Source organism: Gossypium arboreum, chromosome 8 (assembly GCF_025698485.1).
Source record: "Gossypium arboreum isolate Shixiya-1 chromosome 8, ASM2569848v2, whole genome shotgun sequence".
In the NCBI taxonomy this organism is placed as follows: domain Eukaryota; kingdom Viridiplantae; phylum Streptophyta; class Magnoliopsida; order Malvales; family Malvaceae; genus Gossypium; species Gossypium arboreum.
The window spans coordinates 80,147,898-80,168,816 of record NC_069077.1 but is presented as its reverse complement, the minus strand read 5'-3'; the positions used below and the strand labels follow the sequence as shown (position 1 = coordinate 80,168,816).

The 20,919-nt window shown below is 34.6% G+C and overlaps 1 non-coding gene across 1 annotated transcript; it reads left to right on the top strand.

Moving 5' to 3' along the window:
• Positions 1-19,181: 19,181 nt before the first annotated feature.
• Positions 19,182-19,288, top strand: LOC128279680 (small nucleolar RNA R71). The gene has a single exon (XR_008269879.1). It is a non-coding gene; the product is annotated as a small nucleolar RNA R71 (small nucleolar RNA).
• The last annotated feature ends 1,631 nt before the right edge of the window (positions 19,289-20,919 follow it).

The following is a 20,919-nucleotide window of genomic DNA, read 5'->3' as shown; positions in this document are numbered from 1 at the left end:
AAAGTGTCCCGTTTGAACCCTATCAATACCTAGGATAAAAATGACATGTCATTATAGATTATATAGTTTTCGGCGATGGTCTTGTATGTCCTACCAATGGCTGAGGTCTTGCATTTGTTATGGACCTCTCGACCCACAGCTCGTGTGAGCATTATAGATACGGTTACGGTTACTAATACTGGCACGCTTTGTGTGAGCATGGTTCCCATGTATCTGATGTTGTTTCATTTGGTTCAATGGGTAATACAGACTTAAACGAACTTAATTATAAGAAATGTTATGTGATCATGAAAGATGAAATGGAAGATTTAGGCATAATGTTTTGATTTGGATGAGTAATGCTAATTGGTAATGTGATGAATAAAAGGTATATTTGATATGTTACTATTATGTGTTTTATGACATGATAAGATTGTATGTTTCCTTGTTGAGCTTACTAACTTGTGGAACTTGTGATGTGTATATGATTTAATAAACTCATGAGCATGATAATGAAATTATACATCAAATTTATGTAAATTGAGCCTATTAGGTGAGTTTACATTTATGATTATATAAGCTTACTAAGCATTATTTGCTTATGTTGGTTGTTTTCTTTTCTTGTAGATCATCAGAAAGCTTGACCAGTTGAAATCTAGTTGGAGCATAATCACACTATTCATCATCACTTTGGTTGATGTTTTTTTTTTTTTTTATTATTAGGTTATAAATGGCATGTAATAGGAGCTTTATGCTATTTTGTCAATATGGTATGATTTGAGCTTATGTCTAGCTTACTTGTTTATATATGACCTTGCTTTTGGCTTTGTAAATGTCTAAGTATATATGTGTTAGTTGCTTATTTATGCCTTATGAAATAGATAGTTGATAGTGGAATGGATTGTGGATGAATTGGTTAATTGTTAATGTTTGATACATGATTATGATATAGACTTGTAGCTTTGAATTTAGATTGATTTGATGTATGAATTATGGTACCAAATGATGTCATATTAGTTAGATGTAACACCCCTAACCCGTATTCGTAGTCGAAATAGGGTTACAGGGCATTACCAGTCAATCACAACATAATTCATACATATACGCATTCATATTCAAAAATCCATTAAGCACATTTACATTGTCCTTTCTAAGGTCCTATGAGACCTTAAAACATGCTTAAATGAAGTTCAGGACTAAACTGTATACATTTGAAAACTTTGAGAAAATTAGAAAATTTTCATGTATTCAGAGGTCACACGCCTGTGTGAATAGGCCGTGTGCCTCACACGGCCAACAGACACCCCCGTATCACAAACCGTGTGAAAATAGGGTATACATACTGACTTGGGTCACACAGCCGGCCACACGCCCATGTGCCAGCCTATGTGCCATACACGGCAGTAGACACGCCCGTGTGTCTAAGCCAGTAACTCACTGACTTGTTTTAATTAAGCATCATGGGTCACACAGTCGAGTCATACGCCCGTGTGCTTAACCTTGTGGCACAAAAATAGGCTTGCTATAAGCTACTTTTCTCACTTAAGTCACATGCATCCTAAGGCATCCAAATGGTACCAAATATACAACCAAATAAGCAACCAAAAGTGATCATTTCCAGTATAAATCATACCATATTGAATCATTACATTTCATTTCTCAAATCTCAACCATTTCTTGACCAAAACACATACCAAAACTAGCATGAATCATTTATCATCTTTAACATTTTTTCATATGTCTCAAATTCCAACTAAATAACCAATCATATCATTCAACCTATAACCAAATCAAAGCTTATCAGTGCATCATTTCAAACTCATACCAATACATGCCATTTCTTAAAACCACATTATTACCTCATTTGCATTCCAAGCCAAAACACAAATTCATAACATAAGCCAAATACACATTTTATACCAACCATGCCAAATCATAAGGCCAAATTATAAACATCAACCAGAATCATTAATAAGCCATTTCGAATGACCATATACATTTTTAAAAAAAAAAACATATCAAAAATACCATAGCCTATACATGCCATAAAACCAAGCCACAAGGTGTAAAATACCGAAAATCAATAGCCAGATAGTATGATGTGATCTCCGTTGACTCCCAACTCGAGCGAACATCCGAGACACTATAAAACATAAAAAAATAACACAAAGTAAGCTTCACAGCTTAGTAAGTTCATATGTGAGCCTAAAATGATCACAACATTCATATAGCAATTCGAAATAGATAAATCATTAACATTTGAAGCATCAATTTATGAGCTAACATCAAATTCTTCATGTCCTCATTCGCAAGTTCTCAACTTTATATAACTCGATACTTGAGTAGTTTTCCGTACATACCTGTATTGATACCTTTCTATTTATCACACATACTCTTATCAAACCTCTCTAGTTTATAAGTGTGTATGATACAAATTCATCTATTTTCCGATGCCATAGTCCAACTATGGTCTTACACATACATTGCTAAGGCCCTGCCTTGGCCTTTCTTTCACCTGCCATAACTCGGTTACAGTCCTATTAGTCTATTGTCATATGTATATTTAGTTTAAACAACTATTATTCATATCTCACATAACATTCAATATATACTTCATTATAGTCAAATAAACACATTTTGACATGAAACATACTTATACTCAATACTTTCTTATTTAATATACATAATACAATATGAACTTACCAATTTACTTTCATTCGATTCTCACATAAGTTTTGTACGTACCTATATTACTCATTTTGACCGTACTTTAATTCTCATCTTGACTATGCTTGTTGAATCATTCGATATTTTGCACACTAAGTGCCATTCTCAATATCTCGCACACTAAGTGTCATTCTCAATATTTCGCACGCTAAGTGCCATATTTGATATCCCGCACACTAAGTGCTGTACATAACTGAAGCTATCTCAAATCGCACACTAAGTGTCATATTTAGCCGATATATCATCAAACATAAAAATAGTCACGTATGTACAATTTATACACTATCAAAGCATTAAAATCATAAATATAACAATGCTTATTGCATACGAACTTACCTCGATCGTTAAAACGACGGAACAGATCGACTAGTCCAATACTTTGTTTTCTCCTGTTCTAAATCCGAATCTCATTTTTCTCAATCTATATAACAACAAAATTTACTTAGTTAATCATTAATTCATTCAATTTAACACAATTTACATATTTTGGAAAATTTACACTTTTGCCTCTATTATTCCATATTTTTACAATTTAGTCCTTATCACATAAAATCACAATTTCATGAAATTAAACACAAACCCAAGCTAGTAAAATTTTACATATATTACTCTCAACCCATATTTTTACTTTATTTCACATTTCAACCCCTCAATTTACAGTTTTCACAATTTAATTCTTATTTGACATTTTTACCAAAAATCACCTAACAAAACATATTAACCTATCAACAATTATTCATTTTTCATCATCAACACTCAAAAAAATCAAGCTATCATCGATGGTAACTCACAAATTCATAAACAAATTCAGAAATTAGGGTACGGGCTAGCTAGAACACGAAGCAACGATCACAAAAATATAAAAATCATCAAAAACCAAGCTCAAAACATACCTCAATTAAAAACAACAAGGGTCGAACCCTAAAATACTTCCATGGATATTTCTTTTATCGACATTCGGTGGAAGATAAAAGAAATTAGCATGATTTTGGCTTTTATTTTATTTATTATTAACTTTAATTACCTATTTATCTTTTTACCCTTTAATAACATTAATAATTACACCAAATGCCACTCCACTAACATCCACTATCTCATAAATGGGCTATTTGCCACATAAGGACCTTAACTTTTATGTTCTATAGCTATTTGACACTTTTAGCTTATAGAACCCAAGTTTTACGCTTTGTGCCATTTAGTTCTTTTTACCGAATTAATCACTTAAACGATAAAATTTCTTTACGACAATTTCACACAACTCTAATATCATGCAGCAAATATTAAAATAATAATAAAATAATTTTTTCAATGTCGGATTGTGGTCCCAAAACCACTATTCCGATTAACCGTAAAAACGGATTGTTACAACTCTCCCCCTTTAGCGATTTTCATCCCCAAAAATCTTATCGAAGAATAGATTAGTGATTGGATTTCACTAGCCTCATCAATTTCTCACATAGCCTCAGATTTCTCAACTTTTCAATATCACGAGTTAAAATTCTGATATGTTCTTTACTATACGTCATAACAAGCTGAGTTTCTACTTCTGGAAGAGATATTATAGGCAAAGTATCTATATGTATCATCACATCATATATATAAGGAATACATTATGGATCTTCTCAAGTTCTGATGATAATCTTATACAGCCTGATGAATCACGAACTTAACTTCTCTTTATAGCTAAATCGAATGAATCACGAACTCAACTTCTCTTTATAGCTAAATCGAGAAATTCTATTTCTACTGCAACACTTTCACAATTATTTAGTTTTCTAACTAAAATTCAATGCTTTTACGTATTAAATTCGTATATGTTTTCTGTCAATCTAAAACTGCTTTTAGACTGTCATGAATTACTTTCACTTTTTCTTCAGTCTTTCTGTGACGGCCCTAAATTGACCATAGTCGGAAAGTGGTCTCGGGACCACTAAACCGAGTCACAAAAATAATTAGCCGTCATAGTTGATGCTCATTATATGTACATATGCATGTGTGAAAAATTCATGTTTGAATTTTGTTAATTGTAAGTGAATTTTATCAAATAGGACTTATGTGAGAAAATTTAGAAATGTGCTAGGCAAATGTAAAATGGCCTATTAATGCATGTTGTGAAAATGATGGGCTTGCATGTCAAATTTCCCTAGATTAAAGCCTAGTGGCCGGCCATGACAAAGGGGGATGGGCAAAACATGTCATAAAACATATTGTGTAAGTGGTTTATGTTGGAATAAATAAAATAAGGAGTATGGGCAATAAAGAAATGAAAAAAAAAAAGAAAGAAGGTGTGTGATTCTCCCCCATTGCCGTGAGTTGAAGAAAAGAGAAAAAAAAATTTGTTCATCCTTTTCATTTCCTTTTGGCCGAAAATTCTAAGGAAGAAGGAAGGAATTCTTGCTCCATGTTTGGTTTAGAAGAGGATTAGGAGGAGGTTCGGCCATACTTGTATCAAGATTAAGGTATGTTTGATGTTGTGCCATGAGATTCATGCATGTTTTTAGTTGCTAGCTTGATGTTCTTATTAGCCCATGGTTCAAATCTTTGCTATGTCATGGGGATGGTATTCGGCCAAGGTGGATTTTGTGTTGATATCATTGCATGCTAAATGTGAAGCTTGTTAATGATGCATGTGATGGTGGATTGATAACTCTTGAATCTCCTTTTAGCATCCTTGAGTGAGACATTAAGTTCCTTGTTCAACCATGACAAAAAATCGAAATGGTAAGGTGTTGTGATGCATTCGCCATGGTAGGATATAGAAGAGAAATAAGGTTGTTGTTAGATGAAGTAGAGTCTAACAAATGAGCTCGTATGTGCATTGGTTGCTAAATGGGAAGAATCGGCTAGCAAGTTGTGTGCTAAGGCCGAATGTAATTTGGTATATTATGGGTAATGCATGTGTTGAATTAGTGTAAAGGAGAGGATGCTTTAATAGTGTATATATGTGTATTAGCCAAGTTTTGAGCTTGAAACAAATGGTGTTTAGTCAACACAAGTGACCATACTTGTAGAATGTATTAAGTGTTGCAATCGGCCTTAGCATAGATGTGTATGTTCGGCCATTGGTAGCCTATTGATGGCTTTAGCTTGACTTAGAAAATTCGCTAAGGGAAATATTAGCTAGTATGTTGAATTCGATTCGTGATTTCGTATATATGTGACTCTAATGTCTAATGTATATATATGGGCTAAGTACCTTGAGCTTCTCTTTGATGTTCGAATGAATTGTATTAAATTGTTGATGTGATTAAAATGTATGATCATTGTGTATTTGAGCTAAAAGGTAGCCATATGACCTATCAAACTCCTTGTTATATTCGGCCATAAGCTAGCAAAATGAGACTTTGATAAGTTAAATTTGTTTGAATTAGCTCAAGAGCTTAGGGGACCACAGTTGGATAAGGGAAAGAAAAAAGTGATCGAATAGTCGTTGAAGCCGCTCGACAACATCCGAGGTAAGTTTTCGAGTAATGGAACTTAAATTATGATTTGATTAGATTATGTCTTAAATAAATCAAAATCATGCTCTTTGTATGTGGCTATTGAGCGAAATTGTAAATATGATAAGTGTCTTGTGTTGAGCTTTGGTAATGAAAATGAAATATGGATGTGTCATGATTTATTGATATATGTATGCATGTTTCTTCAATGATGTCCGGCTAAGTTCAAGGCTTTGTGCTAAGTGACTATATCCGGACTAAGATCCAAGGCATTTGTGCGAAGTTACTAAATCCGGACTAAGATCCGAAGGCATTTGTGCGAAGTTACTAAATCCGGATAAGTCCCGAAGGCATTTGTGCGAAGCTACTATAACCGGCTATGTCCCAAGGTATTTGAACGAGTAGCTATATCCGGTTAAACTCGAAGGTACGTGATTCGGGAATTAATGAACTTGCTGTAAAAATTTCAGTTAATACGCTTGTGAAATCCCGACAATGAGGTATGTTTCAGATGTGCTTTGAAGTAGTCGAGCCCTTACAAATAAGTATTCGCCAGTTGATAAATGAGCTACCGCCTTTGGCTAAGTTGATCTTTTGTGTATGAACATAAGGGTTGGTAATGTGAAGTAAGTATGATATTGAGAACTTTGCATATGAAGTTATCCGCTTAGCTATATGAATGCTATGCTTTTGTTGTGTGGAATCCCTTGCTCAAAACTTACTAAGCATAAATTGCTTACTCCGTTTCTTTGTTTCTCTGTTTTATAGATTTTGGCTCGTCACCATCGGACTCGGATTTTTGGAAGTCAAGTCTCCCACACTATCAAAGCCCCTTTGGTACAATTTTGGTTGAACTTTGAAATGGCATGTATAGGACTACCCTTTTTGTTGTTGGTCATGTACCCATGGATTTTGTGTAAATTTGGATAGCCATGCGAAAATGGCTTATATACGCTTTTAGCATCGTACTATAATCGTTTTGTATGTTGATCACTAAGAGGTATGGAAATTTTTGGAAACGATTAGCCATTGAATGGTTAATCATGATTATACTTTGTGCTATGTATGCAAAAAGGGCTAATTGAATCATGGAAACTATGAAATAGGTAAAGTCTACCTTAAAGGCGATGTCGACAAAGAAGAAATGATGTGGATGTGAAAAATCACTAAAAATAGTAGGAATGGAATTAAATAGTGAATAAATTATTTAAATGAACCTTTCATATGGAAGAAACGAAACGGTCATATGAGTTGTATGTTAAGAGATATTTAGGTTTTCGTGAAACCGGGCCGTAACAGCTTCTGGATTCCCTGTTCGACTTTGGAAATTTATTATAAATTAACCAGAGATAATTAGGAGTCATGCCATATATGTATAGATTCCTCTTTGAGTCTAGTTTCTATAGAAACAAACGGCATCAGATTGAAGCCTCATGCAGGAGATATCCAGGTCGTAATGCATGATGGTCAGTGTAGTCGCACCAGTAACTAATAAATCTGTATTAATTGGCCCAACCAAAATTCTAGAAAAAATTTTTAGATGTATATATGAGTCTAGTTTCAGGAAAAATCATTAAACTGATTTTCGAGTTGTGGAACTCAAGATATGATTTTTAAGGTGATAGTGACACGCTTAGCCAATGTCTCGAATTTTTTAAATGGACTATGAAAATAAATATATTATGTCTGTTAGCACCTCGTGTTCGACTCCGGCCACGGTCTCGGGTACGGGGTGTTACACTTTCTAATCACATCAACCCGATAATTTCTTTTATCATAATTTGATCCAGTACAATGAAGTTCAGTAATTGCAACCATACCATACTCATACAATGCTATCTTAATATTCATCTCTTAACTATTATTATACGCAAACTTAACCAACAGTAAATGTCTTTTTCAACTGCTTTCAAGTTCTAAAACACAGTAGCAAAATATATTTTCGAAAATCTAAATCACTTCTCATATTAAATATCGCATTGAGGATAGTAAACAGTGTTACAAACCAATTCCATACCCAAAACTCATAGTAGTTGAAGTGTGTGATAAGTTTTATATTTATGATTGATCGTACTTGAAAACTAACTATTATCACGGTAAAGGCAAGCGCACCTATCAAACAGTAGTATAGTTTATAGCAAGACCGGAATGTCGAACCCACAGGAACTAAAAGTACTAGTATTAACCTTCTTTTTTATTATCTAGTCTAAAAATAAGGGGATTTGCTTTATCTAAACTAATTAACTAAACTCAGAATGCACAGGAAGTAAATTGGGGAAATATTTTTGGGAAAACTTATTGATTTAGACAATACCCAAGGAAGAATCCACCTAGCCTTCACTTGTTATTTGACTCTGAACTAGACGATTTATTCACTTGATTCGATCCGTAGAAAACCCTAATTTATATTATTATTTCTCTCGAGACTAACAATGTCTAACCCTAGGTTGATTAATTGAAATCTTTTTCTAATTAAAACCCCTAGTGTTGCATTAACTCGATCATGGATTCCCTTATTAGGTTTGACCCTAATTTGGCAGATTTATGTCCCCCTATGTCCAGGGGTGCAATCAACTCCTCTTAATTATGTTAGGTCTACTCTTAGACAGGGACTTTTGCTCCTCTAAATAAGCACATCAATATCCTGGAATATTAAAGCAAGAATTAAGAACACATAATTAAGAACAAATCAAATATTGATCATATAATTCAGAAAATAGTAACAAAATCCGTCTTAAGTTTCATCCCCCTTAGGTATTTAGGGAATTTTAGTTCATATGTGTAAAAGAAAACATCTCAGAATAATAATAATAATAACAAAACATAAAGAAACCCCAAAAAAAAAACCCTAAAGGAAATTAAAGGGAAATCTTTAGTTTTGAAGGAGAATCTAGCTTCTGAGATGGATCAATCGGCTTTCTTCAAGTAATTCCTTGCCTCCCACTCCGTGTCTGTTTCTAGGTGCCTCCTCAGTGTTTATATAGGCTTTGGGATGCTTCAAAACCCATAAAAGTGGCCTTTTCCGAGTAGAACTAGACTTAGGCTCGACAGGGACATGGCCGTGTGGTCTACCAGTGTAAGGAAGTCCAGGCCGTGTCGATTTCCCACGTTGACCCGTTTTCTCTGTTTTTGGCCCATTTCTCGCTCTTTTTACTCTCCTATGCTCACCTAAGTATAAAACATGAAATTAAAGGATTAGGAGCATCAAATTCCACAAATCTAATGATAATTCATCCAAAAATGTGCTAAGCATGGGATAAAAATATGTATAAATTACGACTTATCAAATACCCCCACACTTAAACGTTTGCTTTCCTTAAGCAAAATCCTCAATTCACAATAAAGAATTCATTTTTCTCAACTTATAATTCCTATCAATAATATCTCAAAATAATCCATAAGTAATCATACATTGATACTTCAACTAGAAGAATATCAAAGTTTCAAACATTCCAAGTTGAGCATTTTATCACGAAAACATAGGTGTTTCCCCTCATCTAAGTAATCACATTTGATTCAAAATATCACAGAATTCAACATCCTCACTAAAGATTCACTCAAATCACTCGAGGTGTTTAAGGACAACAAATTTAGCACTCATCAGTCAATATGAAAAGTTATTACCATAGGCTTGCGTGAAAATCAAATCTCCACCACTATATATTGAGATGATGCATCAATCAAAAGGTCTTTAGAGAGTTGTAACGTGGCTTTGGTTAGGATGTGTGGTCACAAGTTGACAGAGAAGGTTAGAATCGAGATTGAATTGAAAAATTACCTAACTACTAAAGCTGACAAATTACAATCCTAATTAGATGATCCTAGAATTGAGTTTTTCTTCATGGTTAACATCGTTTTAAACCAAGCATTACATCATTTCGTAATATGCTAGATGACAAATCTCAGTTGCAGCAACTTCATTCATTTTTTTAAGAGCAAATCAAGTAGCATAGAACTTTGCTAACTATCAAAAATAAAACATAGCTAAGCAATTTATTCAAATCAAATCTCGACAAAAATAGGTATCAAATTAATTGAGGGGATTTCAACAATAATGGGTTATGGGTTAATATTTAGGGTAAATCAATGAATGGCTTGTTAGGTTCAAGGGGGTTCACTAAGGGTTAATTATGAAGGTAGACTTTTACGGAGCGAGTGGGTTAAACTTAAGTGCCTTTATCATCTCAACATATCAAATCAATGGTGTGGTCTTGACATGCATAATCAAAGCATGTTCTAGAATAATAAATCAATATTGACGCACTCATAGCAACAATAAAAGTGAGCATGAAAGAAATAATATATGCTCTAAAGGCTCAAGATCTCACAAAAATTATGGCTTTTTGATGTTAATCCTATGAATTTCAACTTCAAGAAAATACCTAAACTTGGGAAAATAACCTAAAAAAAATTTTTAATTCTCAAAAATCAACTTATCATGCTTGATTCTCTAATTTCTTAAAGTTTAAACAATCAATGCATAAATGCCTATATTTTAATTCAAGAAATATCAATAAAAATCATAAATTAATCAAAATTCATTCTAATAGTGCTATGAGTGAATCACATGAGAATAAGACAAAATTCAGGGATTTTTCAGATAATGATATAAATAACCCCCCCACACTTAAGATGTACATTGTCCTCAATGTACAAAGATAGATTTATTGAAAAATATAGATATAAGATCATAAGATAGGGAGAGAAGTGAAACTTCCTGAATGTTAAATGAAATCCTTGAATTGGAGTCATGGAAAGTAATCAGCTAAGGCAAGGGTAAGATTTGGAGGAGGATACTCCGGTGGTGGTAGAAGTTGTTAGTCCACAAGTGTTGCGCCAAAAGAATATTATAACTAGTGATAGCTATGGTCGTGGTCGAGCAGGGCATGGCAGTCGTGGAGGACCTTTTCCAGTGAAGTTACAAATTCCTAAGTAATAACTATGATAACTCTTAACGAAATGGCCGAAAACATAAATTGCTTAATATAAATTGTAAAACCTAAAGATGAAGTAAAAATAGTATTAAAGAGAAATAGGATAAAAAGTAAGTTAAAAAGATAAATAAAGATAAAAATAAAAATAAATAAAAATTTAACAGTAGAGGTTTATAAAAATATTGGGGCACACGGCCATGGGGCACACCCATGTGCCCTTATTTCAGCCCGTGTGTTTCGTGGTTTTCGAATTTGGGCGCGTTGGTGCACATGGCCGTGTTGCACAGCCATGTCATTTTGACAGTTTCTAGCACGGCTTATAGACACGGGCGTGTTGCACGTCGTGTCCTGCTTCGTTCGCTTCTCCCACGCTCGTGTATTGTAACGCCCCCTTACCCAAGACCGTCATTGGAGTCGAGCATGAGACATTACTAAACTTATTTTAGCATTTAAACAAGTTCAAACAATTCTCGTAGTAAACTGTCCATCTGCGTCACAGTCGTTAAAAAAATCATATCTCAAATTACGAAACTCGAAATAAAATTCCGTAAATTTTCCCTGAAACTAGACTCATATATCACTTACTAATTGTTTTCTAGAATTTTTGGTAGGGCCAATTAGTACAGTTTATTAGTTAGAGTCTCCCCTGTTTTAGGGTTCAGCTATTCTGACCCCTGTGCACTACGAATCAAAGTTCTTCCTGTACAGAGATCCAATGACCATGTTGTTTGTTTCTCTTAAAAATAGACTCAATAAGGAATCCATAAATATAAAGTGTGAGTTCTAATTATTTTTACACAATTTATGATGAATTTCTAAATTCAGAACAGGGAATCCAGAAATTGCTCTGACCCTATTTCACCAAAACGTAAATATCTCATAAAATACAACTCTTTTACCTATTTTGTTTCTTCCAAATGAAAATAGATTCATTAAACTTCAATTCCATATTTTATTAATCATCTAATTCTATCTCTACTATTTTTATTGATTTTTGAAACTCAGGTCACTGCAGCTGTGTGATTCTATTTTATAGCCAATTTCACCATTTTATGGATTTCCATAGATTAGTTAGCACATAAAGTATACGTGTTATCAAATATAATCTTGATTAGCCACTCCAATAGCTAATCATTCGCAAACATTTCCATTTCATCCATGATCCATATCATAAGATTATATACACAAAATGATTATAATGCTATACATGCCATATTCCCAAAATATACAAGTCATTATACCGAAATAGTTTGTTGATAGTGTGAGTGCGCCTCTGACCGTTCCCAATCTCCTAGCTGGCTTAACAAAACTACAAAGAATAGAGAGGAGGGAGTAAGCATAATTGCTTAGTAAGTTCACATGTAAATAGCAAGTAACATAACCATGCAATAATACGAAATCCACATTTGCATAATGTCACCAAAGCATTCATATCATATTTCTCATTCATGATCCTACCATATTATTGTTATATTGAAGTCTCAACCCAAGGGTTAAGTACATACCTATACAAATTTTCTCATTCACCACACTTACCAACATGTCAACTTCGTTTTAGGTACTCATCTTATCCACTTAAGATTTACCAGTTGAACACATCGGAATATGATTCGAATACACGGATTTCATGCACATAAGTGTCATACCAGACTAGACAAACTCAATAGCTCATGGAAATTATGTAGCCAAGCTACCATGTAACCCGCCCATAAGTGAACTCGGACTCAACTCAATGAGCTCAGCGTCAGATCCATAAGTGAACTCAGACTCAACTCAACGAGTTCGGATGCCTAGTTACATCTCACGAACTCGGACTCAACTCAACGAGCTCGGAACTCAAATATCTCAGTGACATGTCACTTGTATTCTAATCTATTCCCGAGGTTCAAATAGGCTTTTTCCTCGATCACACATCTTTGCCGTCTTCCACGGAATATCGAAACCGATACTTGGTAGCAATTCATATTTAACAAGTAGCACACATAATTTGCATATTACTCAATAATAACCACAAAGCATAATATTTCATGATATCAATCATCATATCATATAAATAACATTAAATTACTTAAAATGACAATTATGTTACTACATTTACACCTAAACTTACCTCGGTACAAAATAAAGAAATTTTGCAATTTAGTCCATAATCTTTTCCTTTCCCCGATCAAGGTCGATTCCACGTCTTTCTTGGTCTAAAATAACACATTTAGCTGATTTAATACTCACATTTATCAAAATAGTCCTTAACTCTAACTTTGGAAAAATTACGATTTTGCCCCTAAACTTTTGCATATTTACACTTTTGCCCCAAAGCTCAAAAATTAATTTTTTTTTCTAAAATTATTATGTATTATGACATTCTGATCATTTTCCCCTTCTATAGAAACATCAAATTCTCACTCTAACATGTAGTTATAAACATTAGGTATTTTTACCGATTATGTCATTTTACTCGTTTTCACGTAAAATCGTTTAGCAAAAGTTGTTTAACACAATTTAAAGCTTCATATTATACCATAAAACATCAAAATAAACACATTTCACCTATGGGTATTTTTCCAAATATAAGCCCTAGGTTAAATTATTGCTAGAATAAGCTAAATCAAGTTATCGGAACTCCAAAAACGTAAAGAACATTAAAAACGGGGCTTGGAATCACTTACTATGGAGCTTGGAAGCTTGAAACAAACCTTAGCTATGGAGAACCCTTGAAATTTCGTCCTAATGAAGAATATGGACATATTTTTCCATCTTTTTCCTTTTTTTAATCTTTTAATTACCAAATGACTAAAATACCATTCATTAAAAACTTTGGTTATTTCTACCTATGTATGTCCACTTTTGTCCATGAAAACCTAATGGTATAATTACCATTTAAAGACCTCTACTTCAATTATGCTCTTCAATTAAATCCTTTAACATCTAAAACTCATATTTATCAAATTTTGCAATTAAGTCCTAATAGGTAAATTAGACATGCAATTCATGAAATTTTTTATCGATATTCTAACAAATGCATCTAATCACTCAATGAATTATAAAAATTAATCAGAATATTTTTTTCTACTTTAGAATTGTGGTTTTGAAACCACTATTCCGTTTAGGCCCTAATTCAGGATATCACATGTATGTATGCAGACGCCCGTGTTATTTTGACAGTTTCGACCATGGGTGGTTGGCACGTTTAATTTGGCAAGATTGCCCACGGCCATGTCGCATGACCTTGGCAACTTATCGAATCCTGTGTTTTGGGAAAAATTTTGCTCTGTTTTCACACAGTCGTGTCACCGCCCGTGGTATGAGCACGGCCTAAGGCAAGCCTGTGTGCCTGGCCATGTGGATTTGGAAAACCTGTGTTCAAGGATTCAGTTAATGATTTAGATGTTAAAAACTAAAATTTAAAGAAATCAACACCGTTAGTGCTTGGGTTGCCTCCCGAGAAGCGCTTATTTAGAGACTAAGCTTGACTTTACCTTGTGGGTATATTCAGGTAAGTTCGTGGAGCCGTAGCTCCTCTTTATCGTCTTTAAAATTCTCACCATTATAAAGTTTGAGACGATGTCCATTTACCTTGAAAGTGCCTTGTGATGGATGACTTACCTCTACTGTGCCATATAGAAACACAGTTTGGACTGCAAATTGACCTGACCATGATGATTTAAGATTTCCAGGAAACAATTTAAGCCTCGAGTTATATAACAGGACAAGATCTCCAACTTCAAATTGCTTGCGTTGCCTCAAACGAGCATCGTGGCGGCGGTTTGTTGCTTCCTTGTATAGGCGTGAATTTCATATGCATTGGTTCACCACTCATCTAACTCGTTCAACTGCATCAACCTATTTTCACCTGCAAGTTTGGGATCAAAGTTTAGAAATTTTATAGCCCAGAATGCCTTGTGTCCTAACTCAAACTGTAGATGACAACTTTTTCTGTAAACAAGTCTGTAAAGGGATGTTCTTATGGGGGTCTTAAAAGCAGTTCTATAAGCCCATAAAGCATCATCTACTTTCATCGGCCAATCCTTCCTGTTTGATTCTACTGTCTTTTCTAGGATACGTTTGAGCTCTCGATTTGCGACTTCGACTTGTTCACTAGTTTGAAGATGATAGGGGGTAGCTATTCTGTGGTGAACTCCGTATTTCTTAAGGGTCTTATCAAATTAGGCATTACAAAAATGAGTACCCTTATCACTGATAATTGCTCTAGGTGTTCGAAATCGAGAGAAGAGTTTTTTCAGGAATCGTACTACCACTTTAGCATCATTAGTAGGTAAAGCTTGGGCTTCCACCCATTTAGACGTATAATCAACGACTACTAATATGTGTTTATTCCCTACTGAGCTGAGGAATGGACCCATGAAATCAATACCCAATATATCAAATATTTCACACGAGAGCATGTATGTTACAAGTAGCAACATACCTGTTGGCGTCCTTGAAAAGTGTAGGCCAATAAAAACCTGATTCGAGTATTTTATGTGCGGTCCTATTTCCACTGTAATGTCCTCCAGTTGGTCTTGAGTGGCAATGTTCCAAGATATTCAATGCTTCTGACCTTGTAATGCATCTCCTAATGACTTGATCTGCATATATACGGAAAAGGAAAGGGTCTTCCCAAAAGTAGTTTTTCACATCAGTAAAGAATCGCTTCTTTTGCTGATATGTCAACCCTTTTGGGATAATGTTAGCGGCTAAAAAATTCGCAATGTCTGCAAACCAAGGTACCTCAGAATCAAATATAGCAAAAAATTGCTCTTCAGGAAATGAATCATTTATTTCAACTTCATCTGGCTTTTTGGTACTTAAATTTTCAAGCCTGGAACAATGATTAGCTGCGAGATTTTCAACTCCTTTCTTATCCTGAATCTCTAAGTCAAATTACTGCAATAATAGAATCCATCGAATAAGTCAAGGTTTTGCATCAGTCTTAGTTACAAGGTAGCGAAGAGCAGAATGGTCAGTATAAACGACAACTCTAGACAATATTAGATACGGCCTAAATTTATCGAATGCAAAAACCATAGCTAGCAGCTCTTTCTCCATGGTGTGTAGTTTTCTTGTGCGGCTATCAAAGTTTTGCTAGCATAATAGATAGGTTGAAAATGCTTGTCTTTTTGCTGTCCCAAAACTGTACCTACTGCAAAATCACTCGCATCATACATTAGTTCGAAAGGTAAATTCCAATCAGGTGCGATTATAACTAGAGCATTAATCAATTTATCCTTTAAAGTATTAAATGCCTCTAAACATTCCTGATCAAAATTAAAAGGCACATCTTTTTCTAGTAATTTAGTCAAAGCCTTAGTTATTTTAGAAAAGTCTTTAATAAATCTTCTATAAAGCCCAGCATGTCCTAAAAAGCTTCTAATAACCTTAACCGAACTAAGGGGAGGTAGTTTTTCAATGGTTTCAATTTTATATTTATCAACCTCAATCCTTTTACTAGAAATTTTATGTCCTGACACAATACCTTCTTGAACCATAAAGTGACATTTTTCCCAGTTAAGTACAAGGTTCGTTTCCTCACATCTTATTAAAACTAGTTTCAATTTTTTAAGGAAAAGATGGAAAGAGTTACCGAATACCGAGAAATCATCCATAAATACCTCTATGATGTCTTCTACGAGTTCGTCAAAAATAGCCATCATGCAGCGCTGAAAAGTAGCAGGAGCATTATATAATCCAAAGGCATTCTATGATAAGCAGACATACCGTATGGATATGTGAATGTCATCTTTTCTTGATCTTCAGGAGCTATAACCAGAGAGTCCATCTAAAAAGCAGTAGTATATGTGCCCGGATAATCTTTCCAACATTTGGTCAATGAACGGAAGGGGGAAGTGATCTTTTCTCGTGGCGTCATTCAGCTTTCTATAGTCAATGCAAACTCTCCAACCTATGACTGTCCTTGTTGGGATTAATTCATTATTCTCATTGGCTACAACAGTCATGCCTCCTTTCTTAGGAACAACCTGCACTAGACTTACCCAAGAACTGTCAGAAATAGGATAAATTATTCCAGCATCTAGGAGTTTAATTGCCTCAGCTTTAACAACTTCTTTCATGTTGGGGTTCATTTGTCTTTGAGCTAGCACACATGGCTTATAATCATCTTCCATTAAAATTTTGTAGGTGCAAAAAGAAGGGCTGATCCTTTTAATGTCAGAAATTTTCCAAGCTATTGCTCTTTTATGTTCTCTTAATACTTAGAGCATTTCCTCTTTCTCCTTAGATTGCAAGTCGGAAGCAATAATCACTGGTAATGTAGAATTATTTCCAAGGAATGAGTATTCCAAGTGATTTGGAAATTGTTTAAGTTCTAGTTTGGGAGGTTCTTCAATTAGGGTTTTTGCTTAAGTTCATTGTTTACCTTAATACCCTCATATTCTGCTTGTCTTGGGGAGGGTTCATTTGGAATTTAGTTCAGCTTTTATCTTACCTATCTCAGAATCATCATCATCTACCTTCTTTCCTTGGGCAAGACACAGTTCCAACATGTCCTTATGTACGATTTCCTAAAAAGAATCTTGAGTAGCATGATCAATAGAGTCAATAAAAAAACATGAGTCATCCTGTTCCCTAGAAAATCTCATGGCGTCAAAAATTTTAAAAATAATCTCTTCGTCACCTACTCTAAGTACCAATTTACCATCACTCACATCAATAACAGCCCTTGTAGTGGCTAAAAATGGACGACCTAAGATTAAAGGCACTTCAACATCTTTATCCATGTCAAGCATAATGAAATCAACAAGGAATATAAATTTATCTACTTTTACAAGTATGTCATCTATAATACCCCTAGGATATTAAACAGATCTATCAGCTAGTTGAATACTCATCCTAGTAGGTTTAAGTTCCCTAAGACCAAGTTGTTTAAACATTTTATATGGCATCAAATTAATGCTAGCGCCTAAATCAGCTAGTGTCTTATCAACATTCAAACTACCAATTAAGTATGTAATAGTAAAACTTCGTGGATATTTCAGTTTGGTTGGCAGTTTATTTTGGAGTATGGTTGGACACTCCTCATTAAGTTCCACTGTAGATAGGTTTTCAAATTTTCTTTTGTTTGTTAGAAGCTCCTTTAAAAATTTTGCATATATAGGGATCTATGATATAGCTTCAACAAAAGGTAAGTTAATATGCAGTTGTCTGAAAAGTTCAAGAAATTTACCGAATTGTGCATCCATACGGTCTTTCTTCAACTTTGTTGGATATGAGATTGGTGGTTTATATTCCTTTGGCATTGGATTGTCATTATTTTTGGGTTTTACTTCCTCTCCTTCGTTTCTATCAGCTTCTTGTGGTGGCTTCTTTTCAGATTCAGCTAACACTTTCCCACTCCTTAGTGTAACTGCTTTCACATGCTCTTTTGGATTGGGTTCGGTGTTACTAAGTAGACTTCCTGGTGGTCTTTCTGAAATGAATTTCGCAAGCTGGCCTATCTGAGTTTCAAGCCCTTGGATCGACGCTTGCTGATTCTTAAGTGCTGTTTCGGTATTCTAAAAATGAGTTTTTGACACCGAGATGAATTTCTTTAGCATCTCTTCAAGGGTCAGCTTTTTTTCCTGTTAGTAAGGTGGTTGTTGAAAACCTGGGGGATGTTGTGGCCTTTGATTTCCTTGGCCACCCCACGATAAGTTGGGATGGTTCCTTCAACCTGCATTGTAAATGTTACTGTAAGGATTATTTTGAGGTCGAGGATTATTACCCATATAATTCAATTACTCATTTTCCATGTTGTGGCCATAGGGTGGGTATTCTGAATTGCTTGTTCCACCTCCATCCATTTGCATCGTACTGTATTACTGGATGAGCCTGTGAAGAACCAAGTAAACTATCAATTTTTCTATTCAAAAGTTCTACCTGATTAGAGAGCATAGTGAGTGAATCGACGTTAAAAATGTCGGCCGCTTTCGTCGGCTTTGTTCTCATGACTTGCCACTGATAATTATTCAGTGACATCTCTTCTATAAATTCATAAGCCTCTTCAGGTGTCTTATTATTGATAGTCCCACTAGCAGCTGCGTTAATCATTTGTCTAGTCGAAGGATTCAGGTCATTGAGAAAAGTTTGAACCTGTAGCCAAAGTGGTAACCCACGGTGAGGACACCTTCTCAATAAGTCCTTGTATCTCTCCCATGCATCATAAAGAGTTTCTAGATCCATCTGTACAAAAGAAGAGATATCATTCCTCAATTTAGCCGTTTTAGCCGGCGGAAAATATTTAAGTAAAAATTTTTCGGTCATTTGTTCCCAAGTAGTGATTGACCCTTGTGGTAACGAGTTCAACCATTGTTTAGCTTTGTTCCTCAATGAGAATGGAAACAACCGAAGGTGTATGGCATCGTCAGAAAGGCCATTGATCTTAAAAGTGTCGCAGAACTCTAGAAAATTCACCAAATGAGTATTTGGATCCTCGTCCTGCAAACCATCAAACTGAACAAACTGTTGTATCATTTGAATCGTGTTAGGTTTCAGTTCAAAATTATTTGCAGCAATAGTAGGTCTAACTATACTCAATTCAACTCCTGTTAAAGTAGGTTTAGTGTAATCATACATAGTACGAGGAGCAGGATTCTGATTTTTTGGATCTGCAGCAACCATAGGAGGTAGCTGATTATTCTGATTTTCAGCCATCCCCTCAGTTGTAGTTTGACTGTCATCCTCTTGCCCTTCCTCGATGTATCGTAGGCTTTTCCTTATTTCTCTTCGGTTTCTGCGAGCTATACTTTCAATTTCACTATCAAAAAGTAGGGGTCCTGACAGGTTTCTTCTAGTCATAAACTATAAAAACCTACCAGAAGCAAATAAAAGAAAATTTAGTAATATAAACAAAATTGAAATAAAATTAAATTGCAATAAAATAAATGGCTAAAGTAATAAAAATTAAGTGTTCCTAATATCTTAGTCCTCGGCAACGGTGCCAAAAACTTGATGTGCATGATAAGTTTTATATTTATGATTGATCGTACTTGAAAACTAACTATTATCACGATAAAGGCAAGCGCACCTATCGAACAAAGAGTATAGCTTATAGCAAGACCTAATGTCGAACCCACAGAACTAAAAGTACTAGTATTAACCTTCTTTTATTATCTAGCCTAAAAATAAGGGATTTGCTTTATCTAAACTAATTAACTAAACTAAGAATGCACAGGAAGTAAATTGGGGAAATACTTTTGGGAAAACTTATTGATTTAGACAATACCCAAGGAAGAATCCACCTAGACTTCACTTGTTATTTGACTCTGAACTAGACGATTTATTCACTTGACTCGATCCGTAGAAATCCCTAATTTATATTATTATCTCTCTCGAGACTAACAACGTCTAACCCTAAGTTGATTAATTGAAATCTCTTTCTAAGTAAAACCCTTAGTGTTGCATTAACTCAACCTATGGATTCCCCTATTAGGTTTGACCCTAATCCAGCAGATTTATGTCGCCCTATATCTAGGCGTGCAATCAACTCCGCTTAATTATGCTAGATCTACTCTTAGATAGGGACTTTTGCTCCTCTAAATAAGCACATCAATACTTGAATCAATATCCTAGAATATTAAAGCAAGAATTAAGAACACATAATTAAGAACAAATCAAGTATTTATCATATAATTCAGAAAATAGTAACAAGATCTGTCTTAGGTTTCATCCCCCTTAGGTATTTAGGGAATTTAGTTCATATGTGTAAAAGAAAACATCTCAGAAGAATAATAATAACAAAACATAAAGAAACCCAAAAAAAAATCCTGAAGGAAATTGAAGGGAAATCTTCAGTCTTGAAGGAGAATCTGACTTCTAAGATGGATCAATCGGATTTTTTCGAGTAA